Raw genomic sequence first — 20997 nt, forward strand, 5'->3', positions numbered from 1 at the left:
TTGTGAGCAGAGAATAGGAGGCTTGAAACCGAGATTTCAGAGGAGCCATAGTTATTGGTGATGACAAGGTCATGGGAATGAACATGACAGTGACTGGGTAAAGTGGGATGGAGAAATAGATCATTGGATGCAAAGAGGTTATTAAAACTCTATTGGCTGACCAAGATTTATTAAGAAAAAAATTTAGGAAAATTAACAAAAACTGATTAAGAACAATGAACTGAAAACTCCTAAGAGATTTTTAAATGACATGATGCTACACTCTATCATGGCAGGTTGCAGACAAATTCTCTTTCAAATCTGTACATATTGTCTTCAGGATACTTGTAGTTTAGGCCCAAGTCAGAATTGGGAATAATGTTTTGGGTTTAATTTTAGTTCAAAAATTGAAAAGAGGGGGCTGGCCCAGTGGTGCAGCAGTTAAGTTTGCACGCTTCGCTTCGGAGGCCCAGGGTTCGCCAGTTCAGATCCTGGGTGTGAACCTGTGCACCATTTATCAAGCCATGCTGTAGCAGGCATCTCACATATAAAAGGTAAAGGAAGATGGGCATGGATGTTAGCTCAGGGCCAATCTTCCTCAGTGAAAAAAGAGGAGGATTGGCGGCAGATGTTAGCTCAGGGCTAATCTTCCTCAAAAAAGAAAAAAAAAAATTGAAAAGGATGAGTTGGACCAGTTAAGATGAGGCTTTCTAAAAATTATTTTTTAATGAGGAAACAATTTGAAGAGAGAAAGTACAACCTACGGCAGGTATTCTCAACTATTTCAGACCCCAGTGTCCTTTTCAGTAACAAATATTTTATAAGGCCCTCTTTACTTTCTTTATATGTAATTTATAGATAACCAACATACACACATAACTTGAAAAAACAATATAATTCTCAAACTAAAATACAAGGAGTAATTAGAAGAAAATACTTTACAGTAAAATACTATGTATTTCAATATGTAAGTGCTTTGACACAATCACAGCAAAGCAGACATATGTTTGCACCTATAGAAAGCATCCCCTGTGAACTTAGTAGCTACAAACGCGGATTGATACAGGTGTGGTATGTTGGTGACTTAAATTCCAGGAATAGCGTTGCTTTGAACGATTTTTTTTCTTAATGGTGAAGAGCTCTTGGTAAAGTTCTGAAGTTAAAAGAGAACAGTCTTCTATTTGATTCATAGTTGCATTCCTGGAAAACTCAATATAATATTAAAACTGCAAAAATACTTTTATACTTTTACATATATTTACATATATTTATAGGTAAAACAGAAATAGATTCCAGGATGAGAAAATTATGAACAATTCTTTTTGGCAACATGAAAAGTCCAAGAGACATTAAAAAATGATGCAGGATGCAAGACAATTCTTTATTTAAGGGATTGGTCCATACAGTGTAGGAACCATATAATCCCTGCGCCCTGCCTACCGCATGCTAGGAGCACCATCCTCCTGCAGTCACTGTAGCCACAAAAAAAAAGACCCCATAAATTCTGAAAAACTGACACTTGGGTCTCACTCCCAGAGAGTCTGTTTAATTGGTCTAATGCGCAGCCAGGGTTAACTCACTGGTATAGGAGAAGGCCAGTTGAGATCTAGGGGACCATCAAGAATGGTTGTGCAGGTTGTGCACTATACAGCCCTAGAGGGCACATGGTCACAAAGACTATGAGCCACTCTTCATCTATCAAATAGAAGCCACAGACTTGCTGGCTGGCTCAAGTGAAATCACATGTGAAAATACCATTTACATATTTTAGGTGACATGGAATTTTTATTTAAACAACTTTAATTGAGTAGTATTTTAAATTATTTAGAATGTATCTCTCTTCACAAAAGCCTGCAAGATTTTATTGCATATATTAAAAATTGAGCTTTATAAAGATTTTTAATTAAAAATCCCACATACAAACTCACAACCCATATACCATCTCTTGTCTTTTTCTGACACTCTATTCAAGCAGAGGTCATACTAAAATGAATCCCGAGGTACTCTGAAGATTTTGGCAAGGAACTTCCTGAATTAGAAAAATGGTAGAATTGCAGATATTCTTCAGAAAACAATATGCATACTACCATATTAGGGAACTCATATATATGAAAACACTTACTACTCAGAGAAATTAGGGGTTGCTTATTTTGTATTACAAAGTGTTATGGGTGAATGTTTGTGTCTCTCCCCACCAGCCCCCCGGCCAAATTCATATATTGAAGCCCTAACCCCCAAGGTGATAGTATTTGGAGATGGGGCATTTGGGAAGTAATTAGGTTTAAATAAGGTCATATAGGCGGGGGCCTCCTGATGGGTTTGGGGCTCTTATAAGAAGAGAAAGAGAGACCAGAGCTTTCTTTGTGCCATGTGAGAACACGGTCGGAAGGCAGCTGTCTCCAAGCCAGGAAGAGGCCCTCACCAAGAACCAAATCTGCCAGCATCTTGATCTAGGACTTCCAGCCTCCAGAACTGTGAGAAGAAAATGTCTGTTGTTTAAGCCCCCCAGTCTATGGTATTTAATTATGACAGCCCAGCTGACGAAGGCACAAAGCAGTTCTTTACTATAGAAAATGAATTTCTGATTTAAAAGGGATTTACTTCATGCGGCTTTACAAAGCAAGCTTCCTTATTACAGGGATAAAGTGACTTGCTCTACAACAGTATTCCTTGGGACACACTTCTTAAGAATCTGAAGTTGATAGTATTTTGACAGTATTTATTGAGTTTCTACAAGGTGCCCCTCGCTATGCTAGGCTCTGGGTATTTTCAGAGAGAGAGATGCTCTCTCTGCCCACAGCTTCCAAGTTGGTGAAGATGATGTATAAACTGACAAGTCAAACACAACATCACAAGTACTGAAATAAGAGCTGTGAACCCAGAGCCCAGAGGAGAGAGCAGGTAACAGCCTGGAGGAGACAGCGAGGGCCTTACTGAAGCCATGGCAGTTGAATTGAGTCTTAAAAGGCTAGTAGACATTTGCTTGCTGGAGAAGCACAGAGAGGAGTGGACCAAGCAAAGGAAATAGCAAGTGCAAAGGCACTGAGGCTGACGAGTGAATTGTCAGACAGTGAGGCTGACAAGGGAATTGGCAAAAGTGTAAGGGTGGGGCTGAGAGGAGGCAACAACGATGAAGTTCAGGATGTAAAACAGCTACAACCTGTGGAGGGCTGTGGACGTCATGTTAAGGAGTTTGAACTTTATTCTGCAGACAACTGGAAGTCTAGAGGAGTTTTGAAGCGGAGGATAATATCAATTTTTTTCTTTAGGAAAATAACTGGCCGCTGTGTGGAAGACGGGCAGCAAGGAGGAAAGACACATGGCACACAGAACAGTGTGGAGAGCTGTACTCACGAGCACCAAGCCTGGAGGCTTGCATGTGGAGACTTCACCCTCTGCAGTCAGGTCAGGAGCTGCTGCAGGCAGGAAGGTAGGTTGGACAGGAAGCGTGAAGGTAACGATCATAGGTAAACAGATCAGAGATTGAGCACAGCCAAGTGAGTAAACACGGGAAGCAGGATGCAGGGATGGAGTCCTGTCCAGAGAGGCCCGTGGAGGCTGGAATCGGGAGAGAAAAAAATGACAGAGACAAGAAACAATGGAACAGGCATCCAGGCCAGAAAGTCCAGGAGAGAGCCGAACAGGCTTTAGGCAGGAGGCCTGAGTAGTGAGAATGGATAACAAACGCACCAGGGCTTCTGAAAATGTAGTGTGCCCGAGAATCACCTGGACAGCTCCTTACCATACGCGTTGCTGGGGCCACCCCCACAGATTCTGATTCTGCAAAGGTCTGGAGTAGGGCCTAATAATCTGCATTTCTACAAGTACCCATGCGATGCTGATACTACTGGTCTGTGGACTACATTTTGAGTAACAAGGATCTACGGGGACTTCCAGCTCTACAATTACCCGAACTGGTTTCAGGATTTAAAAAGATCTGAACCTTCAGGCTGTAGACGTTTAGTTACCAGACTGGAGAGAGGTCTGAGTGGGTGGAGGAAGGCCAGTTCCTGACAGACCAAGCATACGGTCAGAGAGGCCCACAGCAAAGCAGGCAGCTGTACGTGAAGACCAAATGAGACTTAATTAAAAAAATTTTTTTTGGTTCCTCTTCTCTGCAGGCACCTGTTTCAAAACAAGAGTAGTGGTTGTTTGAGGAAAAGTAAGCGGAAAAGGAAGCAAGCAAGTACTACGCAGACACTGTCTCTTGGGAACCTGGATCTGTCAGGCTGGGAGCTGGGGGTTCCGCCCATCCGATCCTTCTCGGCTCCAGTAGCGCCACGCTGGGAGCATCCGGGCTTCTCCGGGCTGGTGGAACTCAACCTCATCATGAAGCAACCCCTCCCCCACCCCCCACTGGTTTTTCTGGGGTCCTCTTAAAGTGGAAATGAAGGATTTTGTTGCACTATTAAAAAGAGAAAAAAATATGTAAAGATAATCAAATTCTTGAATTGATTAAATTATGGTGCATCTTTTAATATGACAGACTGAAGAGGCTTCCAGAAACTAGGCCAAATTTTCTGGAGAGCTGCCAGTAATCATACAGTATGAATACGTATATAAGCAGTATGTTAATGCTTTATAATTTTTTTCTCTTCTGACTTAAGCTTTGAAGGTAATAGTAACACTGAAGCTTTAACCAGTACAAACCCAAGCAAAAGATGGCAATTTGCTTAAATTGCAAGATGGATTTGAAATTGGAGTTGATTAAAATACTAATGCCTATACTAGATGAAAAGGAGTTGATTCGTTTTCCAAGATCCTTCAAATATGGAAATTATTAATCAGTGAGTCGGCTAGCTTATTACTAGATATTAGCACTTAAAAACACAAATTCCTCTAACATTCTTACCTCTGTGACATAAATTCCTTTAGTTGCATAAGCAAACAAACACCCCATTTCCACATCATTGAATAAACATAAAAAGTAATCAGAGCAACAGCAACTAGAACAGTGTGGTGTGGAGGTGGAGGTAATTGGCAGCCTGGCACTAGGCTGGAACTACAAATGGAGAAAGTGTTCATTGTTTGGCTACGGAGCTCCAAATTTAGAAAATAGGAGATGCGGAGGGACAGGAGAGAGAAAGGAAGCAGAGAGGAAAGGGGAACAGCAAAGCCTGGGTTATTGGTGGGGAGGGGCCTGGGAGACCCGGAAAATCAGCACCACAGAGACTTGAATGGCTGAACTCCTGATGAAAAACACTCTGGTAAAGTGGTTCCCCAGACAAGGAATGGAGCAAAATCAGCATTGACATAAACAAGCTCTTGGTTCTAATTATTTGGCAAGCAACTGCTGCAAATCTCAAAGATGAGTGGCAGAGGCTGGATCACTAGTTTTGGAGTCTACTGAAGCTATCTTGGAGGCTCTTAGGGAAACAAGTGTTGAAAAACTTGAGTGTTACGGATACCAATTTATTCAAAAAATGTTTATGGATCTACTATGTACAAATATTTCGCTTGGTACAAAAGTGAATAATATGGAATTCCTGTCCTCAATCATCATACAGTCTATATGGAGAGCATATATATTTTCAGAAATAATTATATAATAGGACAAATTTTGGCAAATGCCCAGAAGTACAAGAATAATTTAGAATATGCGTTCATTCCTCAGAAAGTGTGCAATTCAGTGGATTTTAGTATCTTCGTAAAATTGCGCAACCATCACCACTAAGTAATTTCAGGATATTTTCATCACCCAAAAAGAAACCCAGTAATTATTAGGAGTCACTTTTCATTCCTGCCTCTCACTAGTCCCTGTAAACTACTAATCTATTGTCTGTCTCTATGGATTTCCCTATTCTCAATTGATTCCACAAGATAAACTTACTATAAATGTAAGTTTTATATCTGGACTCTGAAACCTATTCTAGTGGTGTTTATGTCTACACTCATGCCAGTACCACACTGTCTTGATTACTATAGCTTTGTAGTAAGTTTGGAAATTTGATTTGAATCCTTCAATTATGTTCCTCTTTTTCAGATTGTGTTGGCTATTCTGGGTCTCTTGCATTTCCATATAAATTTTAGCGTCAGATTGTCAGTTTCTGCAAAAAAGTCAGCTGGGATTTTGATAGGGATTTCATTTAATCTGTAGATCAATTTGAGGATCATTGGCATTTTAACAATATTAAGCTTTCCAATCCACCATCATGGTATTTCTTTGCATTTATTTATTCTTTAGTTTCTTTCAACAATATTTTGTAGTTTCTAGAGAACAGGTTTTACACTTATTTTACTAAATTTATTCATAGGTATTTGTGTTTGATGCTCTTGTAAATGGATTTGTTTTTTTAATTTCATTTTCAGATTATTTATGACTAGTGTATAAAAGCACACTTGATTTTGCATATTTCTCTTGTATCTTGCAACCTTGCCAAACTTATTTATTACTTCTGATAGTTTTCATGTGTATTCCTTAGGATCTTCTATGCACGGAATCGTGACATCTGCAAATAGAGATAATTTTTTCTTTCTTTTAAGTATGGAGGCCTATTATTTCCTTTTCTTGCTGAATTGCCATGGCTAGAACCTTAGTAGAATATTGAATAGAAGTATAGAGAATGGATATCTTGGATACTGTCTTATTCTTGATTTAGGGGGAAAGTTTTTGGTCTTTTTCCATCAAGTATGACGTTAGCTGTGGGTTTTTCATAGATACTGTTTATCAGGTTGAGGAAGTTTCCTTCTATTCTTAATTTGTTGAGTATTTTCGTTTTTGGATTTTGTCAAATGCTTTTTCTATGTCTATTGAGATGATCATGTGGGTTTTATCCTATATTCTACTAATGCGATATATTACATGGTTGATTATTTTATATTGAACCAACCTCACATCCCTGGGATAAATTTCACTTGGTCATGGTGTATTTTTTATGTGTTGCTAAATTCAATTTGCTGGTATTTTGTTGCAGATTTTTGCATTTATATTCATAAGAGCTATTGGCCTATAGTTTTCCTTTCTTGTGATGTCTTTGTCTGTTTTTAAGTCGGTAATACTGGCCTCATAGAATAAGTTAGGAAATATTTTCTCCTCTTCTATTTTGTGGAAGACCTTATGAAGGATCCGTGTTCATTCTTCTTTAAACATTTGGTAGAATTCACCAGTGAAGCCATCTCATTCTGGGACTTCCTGTGGGATTTCCTTTTTAAAATCTTTCTCTCTTTTTTTGTTACTGATTCAATTTCTTTACTTGTTATAGGTCTATTTAGATATTCTGCTTCTTCTTGAATCAGTTTTGGTACTTTGTGTCTTTTTAGGAATTTATTTTATCTAGGTTATCTAATTTATCAGCATGCAATTTTTTTTGTATTAACTTATAATCTTTTCTATTTCTGTAAGGTTGATAGTAATGTTCTCTCTTTCATTTCTGATTTTAGTAATTTGAGTCTTCTTGCTTTTTCTTGGCCCAGTCTAGCTAAACATTTGTCAATTGTGTTGATCTTTTCAAGAAACCAAATTTTAATTTTATTGATTTTCTTTATTGTTTTTCTGTTATTTATTGCATTATTTCCACTTCAATCTTTATTATTTCCTTCCTTCTGCTTGCTTTGTTTGCTCTTCTTTTTCCAGTTTCTTAAGATGGAAGGCTAGTTATTGGTTTGAGATCTTTCTTCTTTTTAAATATAGACATTTACGACTCTAAATATCCCTGTAAGCACTACTTTCACTGCTTCTCATAATTTTGGTATATTGTATTTTCATTTTCATTAATCTCAATAAATTTTCCTTGTGACTTCGTTGATCTATTGGTTATTTAGTAGTGTGTTGTTTAATTTCCACATATTTGTTAATTTCCCAAATTTCCTTCTATTGTTGATTTCTAATTTCATTCCATCACGGTGGAAGAATGTACTTTGTAGTATTTCTCTCCTTTTAAGTTTATTGAGGTTTATATTATGGCCTAAGATATGGTCTATTCTGGAGAACGTTCCATGTGCACTTGAGAAGAAAGTGTATTCTGTTGTTGTTGGATGGAGTGTTCTATAGATGTGTACTGGGTCTAGTTGACCATATTCGGGTCTTCTATTTCTTTGTTGATCTTTTCTCTTGTTGTTCTTTCCATTATTAGATGTGAGGTTTTGAAGTCTACAGCTTATTTTTATTAAATTGCCTATTTTCTGTTCTATTCTGTCAGGTTTTGTTCATGTATTTTGGGGCCCTATGATTTGGGAATTTTTAAGAGGCAAAGAACATCAGGAAATGAGTATTCCCCCAGACATACACACGTATACAGATCATGTGCCTGTTCACTCACCTCCCACTCTGACACGTTCCTTTAAGCAGCCTGTTTTTCTGCTTTTCATGTCTCCTCAAGAAACATTTAGGAAACTGTTAGGCAACAGATGAACACGTTGCCAGATAACCACCAAGCAATTCTCTGTTTGAATTAGACAGGTTGGAGCAAAGAATCAGGGAGGTGGCTGGAGTGGAAGACAGAATTATAGTCTCTTTCTATGACATGGAAAAGTGTTTTGTAGCATCCGTGGTTCAAGGAGGGAAGTGTTACCTCAACGGCCCAGCAAGCTATAAGGCTGTTGGAACTTGTAGGGTTTCAAAGTCACCTTGGAACTTTGAGTGTAATATTCCTAAAGAGGCTAGTGCATGTCAATAGAGGAAGTAAGAACACTTGTCTTCCAGGATCTGATACCCTCCAGGCACACCAGGATTCTTTATCTGTCAATGGCAGATGAATATGTGAGACATATACATATATATATATATTATATATATATAAAATATATATAAGTATCTACTTATACATACATTTATCTTTCATGTTTACCTCAGAATATTAGAGATACATCCCAGAATTTTCTGGTAAAAAAATTCCGGGAATATGCCTAAACTCTTCTTGTATTGATTTTTATTTTTAACTAGTGCCTTTTATGAAGTTGTATTTTCTAAATTTATTTAGTTTCACCTTTCCTAACTTACCTTCTTGAGTCAAGAAGAGGCCAATACATTTACTGCAGATTTTCTATTAATACTGTTATCCTCAACTTAACTTTTGATGAATACTGAGTGACCTTGAGTTGAAATTACTCATCTCTGGTGTGAAGAGCACCAGGCAGAAGCTTTCATACATATTGTTTAAGAAGGGAGCTGTGTACTCTTCCACTCAGCAGAGCTGGGCATAGGGTTTATGCTCTCTGAGGAAAGCTGAAAAACCTGAGAAAGACACATGCTCCGAATAAAAGACCCTTCCTCCTCTAGAACACTGCATATAAAGATAAGGAGAGATAGTACCCCTGGGCTGTCAAGGATCAAGAATCAGGTATCAAGTATCAAGAAGGAATTTTGGGTTCACTCCACTTCATTGTAGAAAGATATTCAAGACCCTAAAACTTTGGTCCCTAATCATGGCCATAATACTATCTGTCTAGAAATATTTTATAAGGAGTGGCCCATAGGGACATAAAATAATTCAGCAGAACACCAATAGAATGTACTACCTTGGGTAATCTAAAAATTACCTACAAAATGTACACCTAAGTTCTTGAATGAATTATGTGGTTTTACAGGTTTTTAACCTTAAGCCAGTGAATGTTGGTGCTCTGAACCTCTTTCAAAAATGATATCTGGGCTTCTGTTTGATGTTTGATGTTTGATGTGCTTGGTGTAGAAAGTACGGCCAGCCATCTATTAAGACCACTTATAAAAGACCACAATAAAATGAAGCCATCTACATACGTGAAAATGCTTATTTTTATTATTTAATGTCTGCCTGTATGTCTGTATGTATATATGTATTTTTTTGAGGACAAGAGTGAAGGAGTGCATGCATCCAGGTCATTAAAAAATTCCACTTTATTAAGATATTTATTAAAAACAAGGAAGGTCAGATATGTTCTTATTTTGCCCCATTTGAAATTGTTATTTCTTAAAAAAGATTTTGCTAACAATCATATCCCTAACCATATGGTAAAATGCAAGATCTGTATTATTTTTAAAAATGGGGAGTCTTTATTGAGCTGATGCAGTATGGGTCATAACTGACTGGTCTTAGAGTCAGAAGTGCTCTCCAGGACAAAATGGTATGCTGTTTTTAAGAGATTTTACTTTAAGATTGCAAAGAACATGAAACCGTAGATAGTAGAGAAAGAAATGTGCCTAATTCTTGCTTGCTCTTTGGATTGAACAGGTTAGAAGTCCATCAAGAAGAAAACGAATGTATTTGGGGTTAAACAACTTATATAAAGGAATAGATTGGGAGAGGCGTATCCTAAGTCCAATTAGGTAGAGCCATGGCTGTAGAAATGACAAAGAGAAACACATTTGCAAATGATCAGGGCCCACCATTTAATTTTGTGATTGGAAATATTCTCTGGATTCTCTTTGGCATGAGCTTTTAAAAATCAACTATAAATATAATGAAGTGATACTAGGTTCCAGGTAAAAAATGGCCTGAGACTTGCAAAGTTTTGGGCCAGTTAACTTTTAGTTTATAAATTTGGGAAAACTAATTATCTCAGGTTTCACTAGAATCTGAGCTACTTTAAATTCTCCCACAAATTCTTTCTTTCAGTTATTATTTTCCAGAATCTTCTCTCATTACCCGTTTTGGTGGCCAAATTCACTCATATATACTATATATGACATTTTTTAAATGCTCAAAATGGAGTTTATAAGAAGATTTCAATTTCTAGATGGCTTTCCCAAATTTTCATTTTGCCTGTTACCTAAAAAGAAGTCTTTGTCAACTCAAGCCATAGGAGGCCAAATCCAAAATTTTCTGGAGCCTACCTCAGAGAAAATCTTTTGACAAGAGGAGGAAGTAGAAACTCCTTACGGTGTTATGGAGGAGTTTTAAATGGTTCCTAGATAGCCACAGATCATCAGGATAAGCTGAAATTTCCTCATTCCATTATAAACTTCTCAGTCCCCTGACTTCCCCAGTCCAATCAGGGATATCGATGGGCAACTTGACAGGTCCACCCAGGTGGGGTTTTAAAGACAGAGTGAGAACCATGTGGGATGGAACTCTGGCATAAACCCAGAAAAATCCAACTGCAAAAGCCATTGGTCCTTTGAAATCTGTTGGGTTGGATACTGCACTTTGTTGCTGCCTTTCAGATTCCAGGTTTGGACCAAATCATTTTTCTTGCATGCCAGAATCACTGTTCCTTTCCACTCAGTGACTTCTATCCACTGCTCAATCATTAAGTATTAATTTTCTCTACGATATAACCATATGTGAATATGTGTCCAGAAAGTTGTGGTCTTGGAATCAAACCAAATAACAATTCAGTTTGTTCACAGCTCATGAATCTGTAGGAAGAAAAAGGGCTCCTTTACCAATGCTCAAACACACACACGTGAACGTTCTTCATTACTCTTGCTACTAAAGGCCTTCTGGAGACCACTAGGTGTCACTCTGCACAGATCCCTACACTTGCAAAGGAAAGAAAGCACTTGATTCAAGCTTGGTAAAGCTGTCCTTTTCTTGGGAAGACAGAGAAAAGATTCTGCTCTCAGTGAGTTTAATTCCCTTTTTCTCACCAGGGAAAGTCTTTAATTTACCCTTTATTTAGACCTGAAAGCAAACTTTCTTGAGTTCCCTCCCCTTGTCCTCCTTTCTCTCGTGTTTAAAACTCAGGAAAACCTGTTCTTTGATGAAGAAACCCGTGTTCAAGGCTAAAGAATCACATATTTGATGAGCACTGTGGAGGGTCACAGTCAAGTCTAGGATCTCCTCAGACTCTTGAACCCTTTTTGGGCAGAGCAAGCTTTAAGAGAGGGGGGCCATCTTTATGGTGCGATTTGAAGCTCTGACTGCAAGTGTTTCTCCCATATCAAATCTCTTCTTCATTAGTGGGCCTTTCCTACCCGGAGTGAAGGTCACACCAATGAAATCTTACCCCTGGGTTAGGCACATTATATAAGTAAGAACATTGTTATTTAGATGTATATGTTATGCAGTGCCCCTCATGAGCACACTAATGTTAATTAAGTTATGTAAGTATATTCAGTTAAAGTTATATTATCTATATGTCCTCTTGAAAAAGAGAGTATAGATTTGAGGGTATATATTTCAAATAATAAAGAAAAAGGTGGAGGGACAGGTCTTTTTCTTTTCATTTCTTCTGATATATTTTGATATACTTTGTTGTTCTTTTTGTAAATTTTTGGATTGAAATTTTAATTTACTTGTTTTCTTTCCTTTATATAAGTAGCTAATTCTATTAATCTGTTGATCATTCCAGAAAAACTAAACAGATTCTAACGTATCTGGTTATCTTTATTGCTATATTCAATATGTTTTGCAATTATATATTTGTCTCTTCTCTTGACTATAAGGTAGCATAATAATATTTTCTTTTTTTTAATTTTTATTTTTTTCAGATGTACATCATATTTCGAATTCTGTATACATTACATCATGTTCACCACCCGAACACTAATTATAGTGCATCCCCTCATGTGTGACCCTAATCACCTCTTTTGCCCTCCCCCCTCCCCCCAGAGACAGATCTTGATCAAGAAAATCAAATGAACATGATTAGGCCACAGGAAATATAGAGAGGCCACGTTGATCAGGGAATGAAGAGGGACATTATCTATCCTTGTTTCAAAGTTACCTATCTCCCTCTGTTTATCATTCTTCTATGAACACCCCTTTCTCTCATGTAATTTTGAAGATACAGAAAGGTTTGGGATGTATTTCATGAAGCAGTTAATAAAGTACACAAGAAAGGATAACTAACACGTGAAGTGTCTACCATGCTCTGGGCACTCCATTCTGTGCATTTTGAACATGAATTCACTTAAATTATCCTTCTGTAATAGCGTAGGAAAATTAGACACAAAGTCTTAAGTAACCTCTCCGAGTTCTCATAGCTGGAATGAAGCAGAGCCGAGGCTAGGACACATTAGAAGCTTTATTTGACCTTAAGTAGGTAAACTGTTCGTAGAAGCCTGCACAAGAAACTCAATGATACATATACGAGAGCAATTATTGCAGCATTGTTAAATGGGAACACTAGAAATAACCTTAGAGGCCGTGAACAGGGTAATGGTTGAATACATTATGCACTTGTTATAAAGACTAACTTAATTCTATAAGTACTTGAAGGAAAAATTTCCAAGATAGGTTATAAGATGAAATGGCAATATGTGAAAGATTATGTACAGTATCGTCCTATTGGTTTCAAAAAGAATACACACACGTACTAAATTGTACTCTCTGTGAAGGCAGACTTTTGCTCACTAATGTAACCTCATTGTGTAGAACATTGCCTGGTGGGGTGTCAGACCCTAAGGTGACCCTCTAATTATTCCTACCTCCTGATGTTCACATCTTCATGTAATCTCTTCCTCTTGAGTGTAGATGGCACCTGTGACTTGCTTCTAATCAATAGAATATGGCAAAGGTGATAGGATGTCATTCTCATGATTAGATTTGATTAGGTTACATTACCTAGGGCTCTGCTGGCAGACTGGTGCTAGAGATTCTCTTTGCAGTCTTGATGAAGTGGGCAGCCATGTTAAGGAAGCCCACGTGGTAAGGTTTATAATATCTATTCTTGTCCTTGTATATGAGTTCAGTTCCTTTCTGCTGATGAGTGTTCTGTGATATGAGTCCACTGTTCCTGACATAACCTTTCACCATGACGGACACTCAAGTTGCTTCTAATTCTCTGCTATCACAAACAATGTCTTGGTGATAAATTTGTAAATATCACATAATGGAATGTGGGCATATGGGGGTCTGTGCCCAGGAGTGGGATTCCTGGGCTGTAAATAATATGTTACTAAATTTCACCAGGTACTGCCAGGTCGTTTCTGGAATGGCTGTACCACATAACTTGCCCACAGCAGTTCAGGATGGTTCTTGTTTTCTCATATCCTCCACAATACTTTTTTTTACCTGACTATATAATTGTCATAATACTTTAAAACCCAAGTTATCTGTCTCCAAAGTTTATGTTCTTATTATATTTAAATGATGTCCTAGTCATCCAAGTTTTGAAGACATTCAAAGACATGTTTTGAAAGATGAAAAATACAATACTCAAAATTTCCAGATATTATTGTATCCAAAGTTAAAAGTCAGGTCATTATCTGACTATTTTTCAGTCCATTACTGTTTGTTGTTCTCCACTAACTTCGTCTTTTCTGATTATAAGAGAAAAATAGGGGTGTGAGAAGAGAGAAGTTTGGAATATTATATTGGGGTTTCAGGGAAACAGGCATGTGTGTGTGTACACACACAAACACACACAGAAGGGTAAAGGAAGAGATGCTAAGATATGAAAGTAAAAGGGAAACAAGAGTGACATGGAATAACAAAGGGACATATTTTCTCTCTAAAACATTGATTGGGGGTGAAGGTGATAAGAGTAGGAAATGATGAAGGGATCTTCAATATGAGCTTGCATGTGTATGTGGAGAGAGAGAGGAGGCAGGTATGCTGACCAGCTTCTGCTTCATCAGGTTGCTGAAGCCATCTCCATATATAGAACTGAGTGCTGGAGATTTAAGGCACCTAAAGAGGGACAATTAATGCTGTTATCCTTTTGTGTTTGGGGAGATGAGGAAAAGGTAGAATACAGTGACTGAATTACGCATTAGGGTCATGTCAGCATGACCAATTTCTTTGCTTTTTTCCTTTAGAGCTAAACTGTCCAGGTGTTGGAAAAGGAACGTGTAACCAGAATCTCCTAATCACCAAATATTATGTTTTAATTGCTAGATGTGCCATATTTAAATAGATATAATTCAATCTGCTTATCTGAAGCACATAAAACATAGGCTTTTAAAAGAAATTAAGGCCTATATAGGTTTTTCCTGACAAATTTTGTTTGAAAAATTTTGTTGAAAAATAGCAATTTCTCTTACCAATTTGAAGACTGATTTAAGTGTAACTGTCTTATACAAATCAGCGACAGGGAGTATGCATTATAGTTAAATGAAAATCCATGCTAATGGAAGGCACTGAGATTTAGATAACTGAAACCAATGATTTAAAAAAGGGGACATATTTTTGAGATGCAGTCACCTAAGCATGTACTCAAACCACGTAAACACCAGCGTGACTATCTCAGGGGGTGTAGGCTCCTCTCTCTCATCTGGGACCTGAAAATGAGGCTCAACTTTACTCTCCCCCGCATTAGTGTTGCTGATGGAGCAATAGGCACACAAGAGAGGAAGGTTCCAGATAGACCTTGAAGCTCATCCGGTTCCAGCCTGCATCTGGTGCTTGATTCTCCTCAACTTTGCATCCTGTGGCTCTCCAGATTTTGTTTTAATATTTCCAAGGATTAAAAGTTCACTTCATCCCAAGTTAGCCTATTCTAGGTGTAGACAATAAGTAGAAAGATCTAACTTTTGCTCTGTTTAAGCAGATATCTGCACCCATTTGGAATCCTCCTATAAGTCCTGTTTCTGACCTTTTCGATACACAGAAAACAAATCACTGCTTAGTTCTAGTGACAGCATTTGGAAGCCACCTGTCATTTCAGTCCCAAAGATTTTCCTTTGTAAGGAAAAATCATCTCCAGTTTTCATGAATCTCCTGTGTCATAGTTTATTCTCTATCCTTGGTCATTATCCTGTGGATACCTTGTTTTCTAATGATCTTCAAAGCTTAGCACTCAGAATCAAGGATAATACTCAATAAGTGACTGAGAAGAAGGAGAAATCTCCTAGAATAAAATAGGGTCAGGCATGTGGGGGAGTATGAGTTTCCGGGTGTTAAATTCTTTTAGCGACTACTTAAAAATCTGAGATGGTTGTTATAAATATACAGGTAAACAAGATTTATTTAAATATTAATAATCATGTTTAGCAATTGACATGAACAGTGAGAAAGATGGATGTGGAGGGCCGCCGATGGCATCATGATGCCGAACAGGTTCCTGGGCCTGAGCTGCTGGATGCTGGGGAAGAACCGGATTCCCATGGCAGGCATGCAGGGTGCCTGGGTGCCATGGGGCTGCTGTGGGCCACTGACTGGCAGCTGATTCTGGACTGGATGCCTTGTATCAGTGGTAAATTTAAGAAGGACGATTAATTAATCCGCCCCTCCGTGGTTCCCTTTGTCTGTGCCGTCTCCTCCCAATTCAGCGCCTGCTGCGTCAGGAATGGGGGAATCCCTCAGGATGGACGTTGAGGAAATCTACAATTCAACTTAAAACTGTATGCTTCTGAAAATAGCTTTGATATTTTAATGCACATAGCATTAAACATCACTCTGAAACTAGATTATCAGTTTATTATAAAAGGATACAACTCAGGAACAGCCAGGTGGAAGAGATGCACAGGGAAGGTAGTGGAAAAGGAGCAGGGAGCTTCCAGGCTCTCTCTAGGCTCACCACCCTCCCTGAACCTCCATGTATTGACCAACCTGGAAGTTCTGAGATTTTTTTTAAAAGGGAAAATGACACAGGACAGATTTAAATGTTCCTAAAAAATTAATAAACAATACAACAGTAATGAAACTATCTACAGAAAGTGGGATGAAGTCATTCACAAAGTCAAGGACATTTTGAAATCTAAGGTCATTTGAAGGATCAGAAGCTAGTTGGGAAGAATAGAAGAAACCCTTTGATCTCTGCCTACTTTCTCTTGGTTGCATCCCTGCAATAGTCTCCTTGCTTTCCCTCTGGCATTTCTTTGTCCATTTTCCACACTACAACCAGAGTGATCTTTTCAACTCTTTACTAAATTCCTTCAGTGGCTTCCCATTTTCCCCAGGCCAGTGACCAGTGTTCTTACTAGTTCCTGTATGGTCTGGATCATTCTCCAAGCTTCACCCTGCATCACTTTTCTTTGCCCTGTGTAGCCACACTGACCCTTGTCCAGTTATTAGAACACACCATGGTTCCCCCCAACATGGGGTCATTGCAATGCTGTTTCTTTTGCCTTTTCTTCATCTAATTAACTGCCACATATCACTGAAAATTAAGCTTCAATGTCACTTCCTCAGACGAACCATTCTTGACCTTCCATTTTAGGTCAAGTCCATTTCTTAAGTGCTCTCAAAGTTTCTTCTCTTCAGAGCACTTATCTCAGTTTGTAATTGCATCTTAGCATGATTGTTAAGTTAATGTCTGTGTAACATGGGTGTGTTTAATCACTGTCCCAACATGAGGGAAAAATCTCACCAAGACTGCCCACGGACACTCTTTACTTCCACACCTCAACTACTCTCTATATTTCCACTATCTCACCTTGCATCTGATGTGTGTGTGTGTACAAAAAGAGGGTTATCCTCACAGGGTGGCTGGGAGGGGACTGACCAAAGTTTTTCTTTAGGTGGTCACAGGCTTGGTACTGCCAGTGCAATGGATAGGACTTATGTCTCACTTGTCTCCCTGGTGTTCTGGCAACAGATGGTTCTTCACTGACAAGGGAGACGAGCAGAATCTGGAGGGTAACCCCTCCTTCTTGTCTGTAAGCTCCTGCTTGGTCTGATCTCCGGCCCTACACTCCTGACTTTCCCTCATCATGATTCCTTTCCCTCTTTCTTCCCTTCCCTCCACACTTCCTCCTAGTTCTATAACTCTGTATTGTGGAATGGAATTGATGGAGGAGGAAATGCTAGAATAAACTACTTCTTTCTAGTCTTAATTTGGCTAACTAAAAAAAAAAAGTTGCACTTCTGCTTCAGCTTTTAAAACTGGAGTAAGAATTAGGCTATTTTGAATTCTAGTTCTTCTGTGATAGATAATACTTTCCTGAAGTAGTAGATATCTTGTGTCTAACCATCCAAATGAAGGAGGGTCACAGAGAAAAAGGACAGAGTAGGTGACAAGCACATTGGCTACTATACAAAATTATTACCCAATCACATGTCTCTTCCCATCAAACTGTGGAGACGCGTCTGTTCTCATCCAACTTGTACCATCAACATTGAATACGGTGTCTGGTATTTATTAGGTACAGAGCAGTTATTGTTGAATAATTGAATAAGAGTAACTAAGAGAGGAGATAAAAAAAGCAACAGGCAAGAGCCATCAAGACTGAATTTGAAATGAAGGAAGGGCCTGGAAAGCAGGACCTGGTAGCCAAAGACAGAGCTCCACAGTCCAGAGGAGACAAGACAGATAACAAAAGCAGAAAGACCAAGTCTCTAGTGGATTAAGGAGAAAGAGTCTACCTGAGAAGCAAATGACTGGTGGAGATAGAAAATAGGTTATTAGAGCATCAGAGCAAAGGCCATGCTAATTTTCTAGGAGAAGACATGATTGAAAAAGTTTTGGATAGAAGCCAAAACTTCAATCTACAGCCCCAGTAGGTACTGATGTTTTATAATGATGAAGAATTTTGAATGCCAGACACAACTGTACAAAGCACTTTATTCACAACGTTACATTTAGTACTCACAATAAACCTGTGAGGTAGTGTTTGTACACCAGTTTTACAGATGAAGAAACAGGCTCAAAGGGGTATGATAACTTGCCCGAAACGGCACACTAATAAGTGGTAGAGCCAGGATTTAAATTTAGATCAGAGGGACCCCAGAGTCAAAGTTTTAGCCCCAGTGCTTATTGACATTTATGAAATGCTTTAGAGTTTTCAAAATGTTTCTGACACATACTTATAGACACGATCCCAGCAATCCCTTGAATAGGCGGGGCGGACGTTATCACTCTCATCTCACAAGTGTGCACCCTGAAGCTTTGAGAAGCAGTGAGACTTGCCCAGGGTGGTGGAATCAGAACTCAGATGCTGGCCTCGTCTTGATAATATATATTCTCCCTCCAAAGATCAGAAGTAGGCCTAAGAAGGTGACTTAGCAGCAGACAGAAGGTGGTCTAAAAAGAATAAAGACAAAATGGTGCCTGTCTTAAACTTATTGATGGTTTAAAGCCTGAGCTGCCATTGGTCAGGGGCTTGGGTGATAGGTAAAGGTATTAAACCCTACATAACATGACTTGAGTGATCCTCATATTACTTAATTGCCTATCCTCTGGTCCCTCAAATACATTACCTGGTACACATCACTTTCCGTGCAGGTGTTCCTGATTCCCTGTGTAATCCTCATGACTCATGAGAACTGCATGTCCATCTACAGGGGCCGGCCTGACACCCATGTTTACAGCATGTGAGGTTCTCCCATCCCTTTCCTACCGGTGTTGGTGAAAACAGGGTGCACACCCAATTCAGAGAAGCCGGTTAATTTCCATGTGTGACTAGAACTGAGGGACATGTGAAAACTGAGCACTGCTGGGAGATGGAGAGGTGGAAGAGGTGGGAGGGGAGGTTGTGGACTGTAAATGGAGAAACAGGGAAAGCAGATCATGGAGAGTGAACAATGAGTGAATCAGGCAAGAAGACAGAAGCAGAGATGAGAAACAAAGATGACACTTCTTCCGGATTCCAAAAGTATTTCCAGTTTCCAGTTCCGCTTGTGTCTGGAGGCCTGACAGCTTTCCTGACAACTAGCTGGAGTCAGTTTTGGTTACTGCAGCCCAAAGTGTCCTAAGTGAAGCCTCACTTCTGACAGTTGGAGGAGGACTGAGGAATGGAAAGAGCAGGCCCATGGCCACGGCCATCACATGCCCAGAGAAGTCGTGGAAGACGTGCAGAGGCCACAAGTGAAGTCACTGCCTTGGAGCGATGGCCGTTGTATAAATAGAATGAGGCAATTACTTGGAACTCCTAGGGGTATAAAGACTTGTTCAGTCACCGCAGGGCTCATTTAGATGGTAAAGGGGAGGAGGCTTTTGATCATCCACAAAGCACATGAATATAACAAAAAGCAATCAGGTGTGCATTGTATTCCTTTCTGTTTTCCCTTCTTTAGTTACTATGGCAGTGCGACCAGTGAGACATTACTGTGGCTTCTTCCTGGACACTTTTCTATCTATTACAATTTTGGTGACTCTAGATAACAGTGAAGTACTGGGATGGAGGTTAATGTTGTCACTAACATTTGCATAGTGCCCTATAGCTTACAAAGTGCTTGTGCATACATTATAGTGCAATAATTTATGGAACACCTACTATGTTCCAGGTGCTCTGTCAGGGCTTTGTGTATAGTAGCGCTGCTTTCCACAATTACACCCAGAGGGAGGCATTCTCATCCTCAATTTAGGAATCAGAAAACCGAGGCTCGCAGAATGTGAATGTCCTGCCTGGGAATATTCATGTCCCGGGGTTTGAACCACGCTTTGGGGCTGCAGTTTGCACTCTTTTTGCCATATAATAATACTTTTCCCCATTCTTCATTTCACTCCATTCATCCACAACGATGAGAAGGAATATACTTTCATAAAAATATATATGATTAAGTCAAAGTAATGGCAAGGGAAGTCTTCAAAAATAGTTGAGAACTATAAAATAGAAGTATGGAATGACTCAGTGAAGTCCAGAGTGAAGGTATCAGAGCAATTCCACCCAGTGCTCTCTAGCAGAGGTGAGAAATGAGGCTCTCATCAAGTTTAACTTAATTTAGTTATTTAGCGCACTCAACAAATACTTCTTGAATGCTTGTCTACTCCGTGCCAGGGATTGTGCGAGACACTGGAGATGGAAGTTGAAAATACATGGATACAATTCATAGTCCTAATGGGTTCTTGAACCAGTGGAGAGATAGATTCATAAACAACCTCAGTGTGGTCTCTTAAGGGCACCGAGGGAGGTAGGCTATTTACAGGGTGCAGTGAGAACTTAAGTAAAAAGTGTATAAAACGTTTGTTTCCCCAGAGGGTTTAGGGACACTGAAGGTATCACAGAAGAGGTAGTCATTGGGCTGGGGTGTGAAGGACGAGCAAGAATTTCTTAGATGGGCAAGGAGATATTGTCAGCATGAAAAAGATCAGCGCCTCTTCTATTTGTTTCAAGAATTCATGGGAAGGGGCAGAATTTGGAATTTTCAGAGCCAGTTCCTCCACCGGCAGGTGAATTCATTTTTTCTTGGAAGAATGTGGACTAGAAAAGGGAGCTGAGCAGCAATGGAAGGTGCTTGTTCCAACTCCGCTACTATAGAATTTCCTGTCCTGAACTTACCATGTGTAGCTCTTCTACATGCAGGGGTGTGTGTGTGTGTGTGTGTGTCTACTCATCCT

Source organism: Equus caballus, chromosome 15 (assembly GCF_041296265.1).
Source record: "Equus caballus isolate H_3958 breed thoroughbred chromosome 15, TB-T2T, whole genome shotgun sequence".
Taxonomy (NCBI): domain Eukaryota; kingdom Metazoa; phylum Chordata; class Mammalia; order Perissodactyla; family Equidae; genus Equus; species Equus caballus.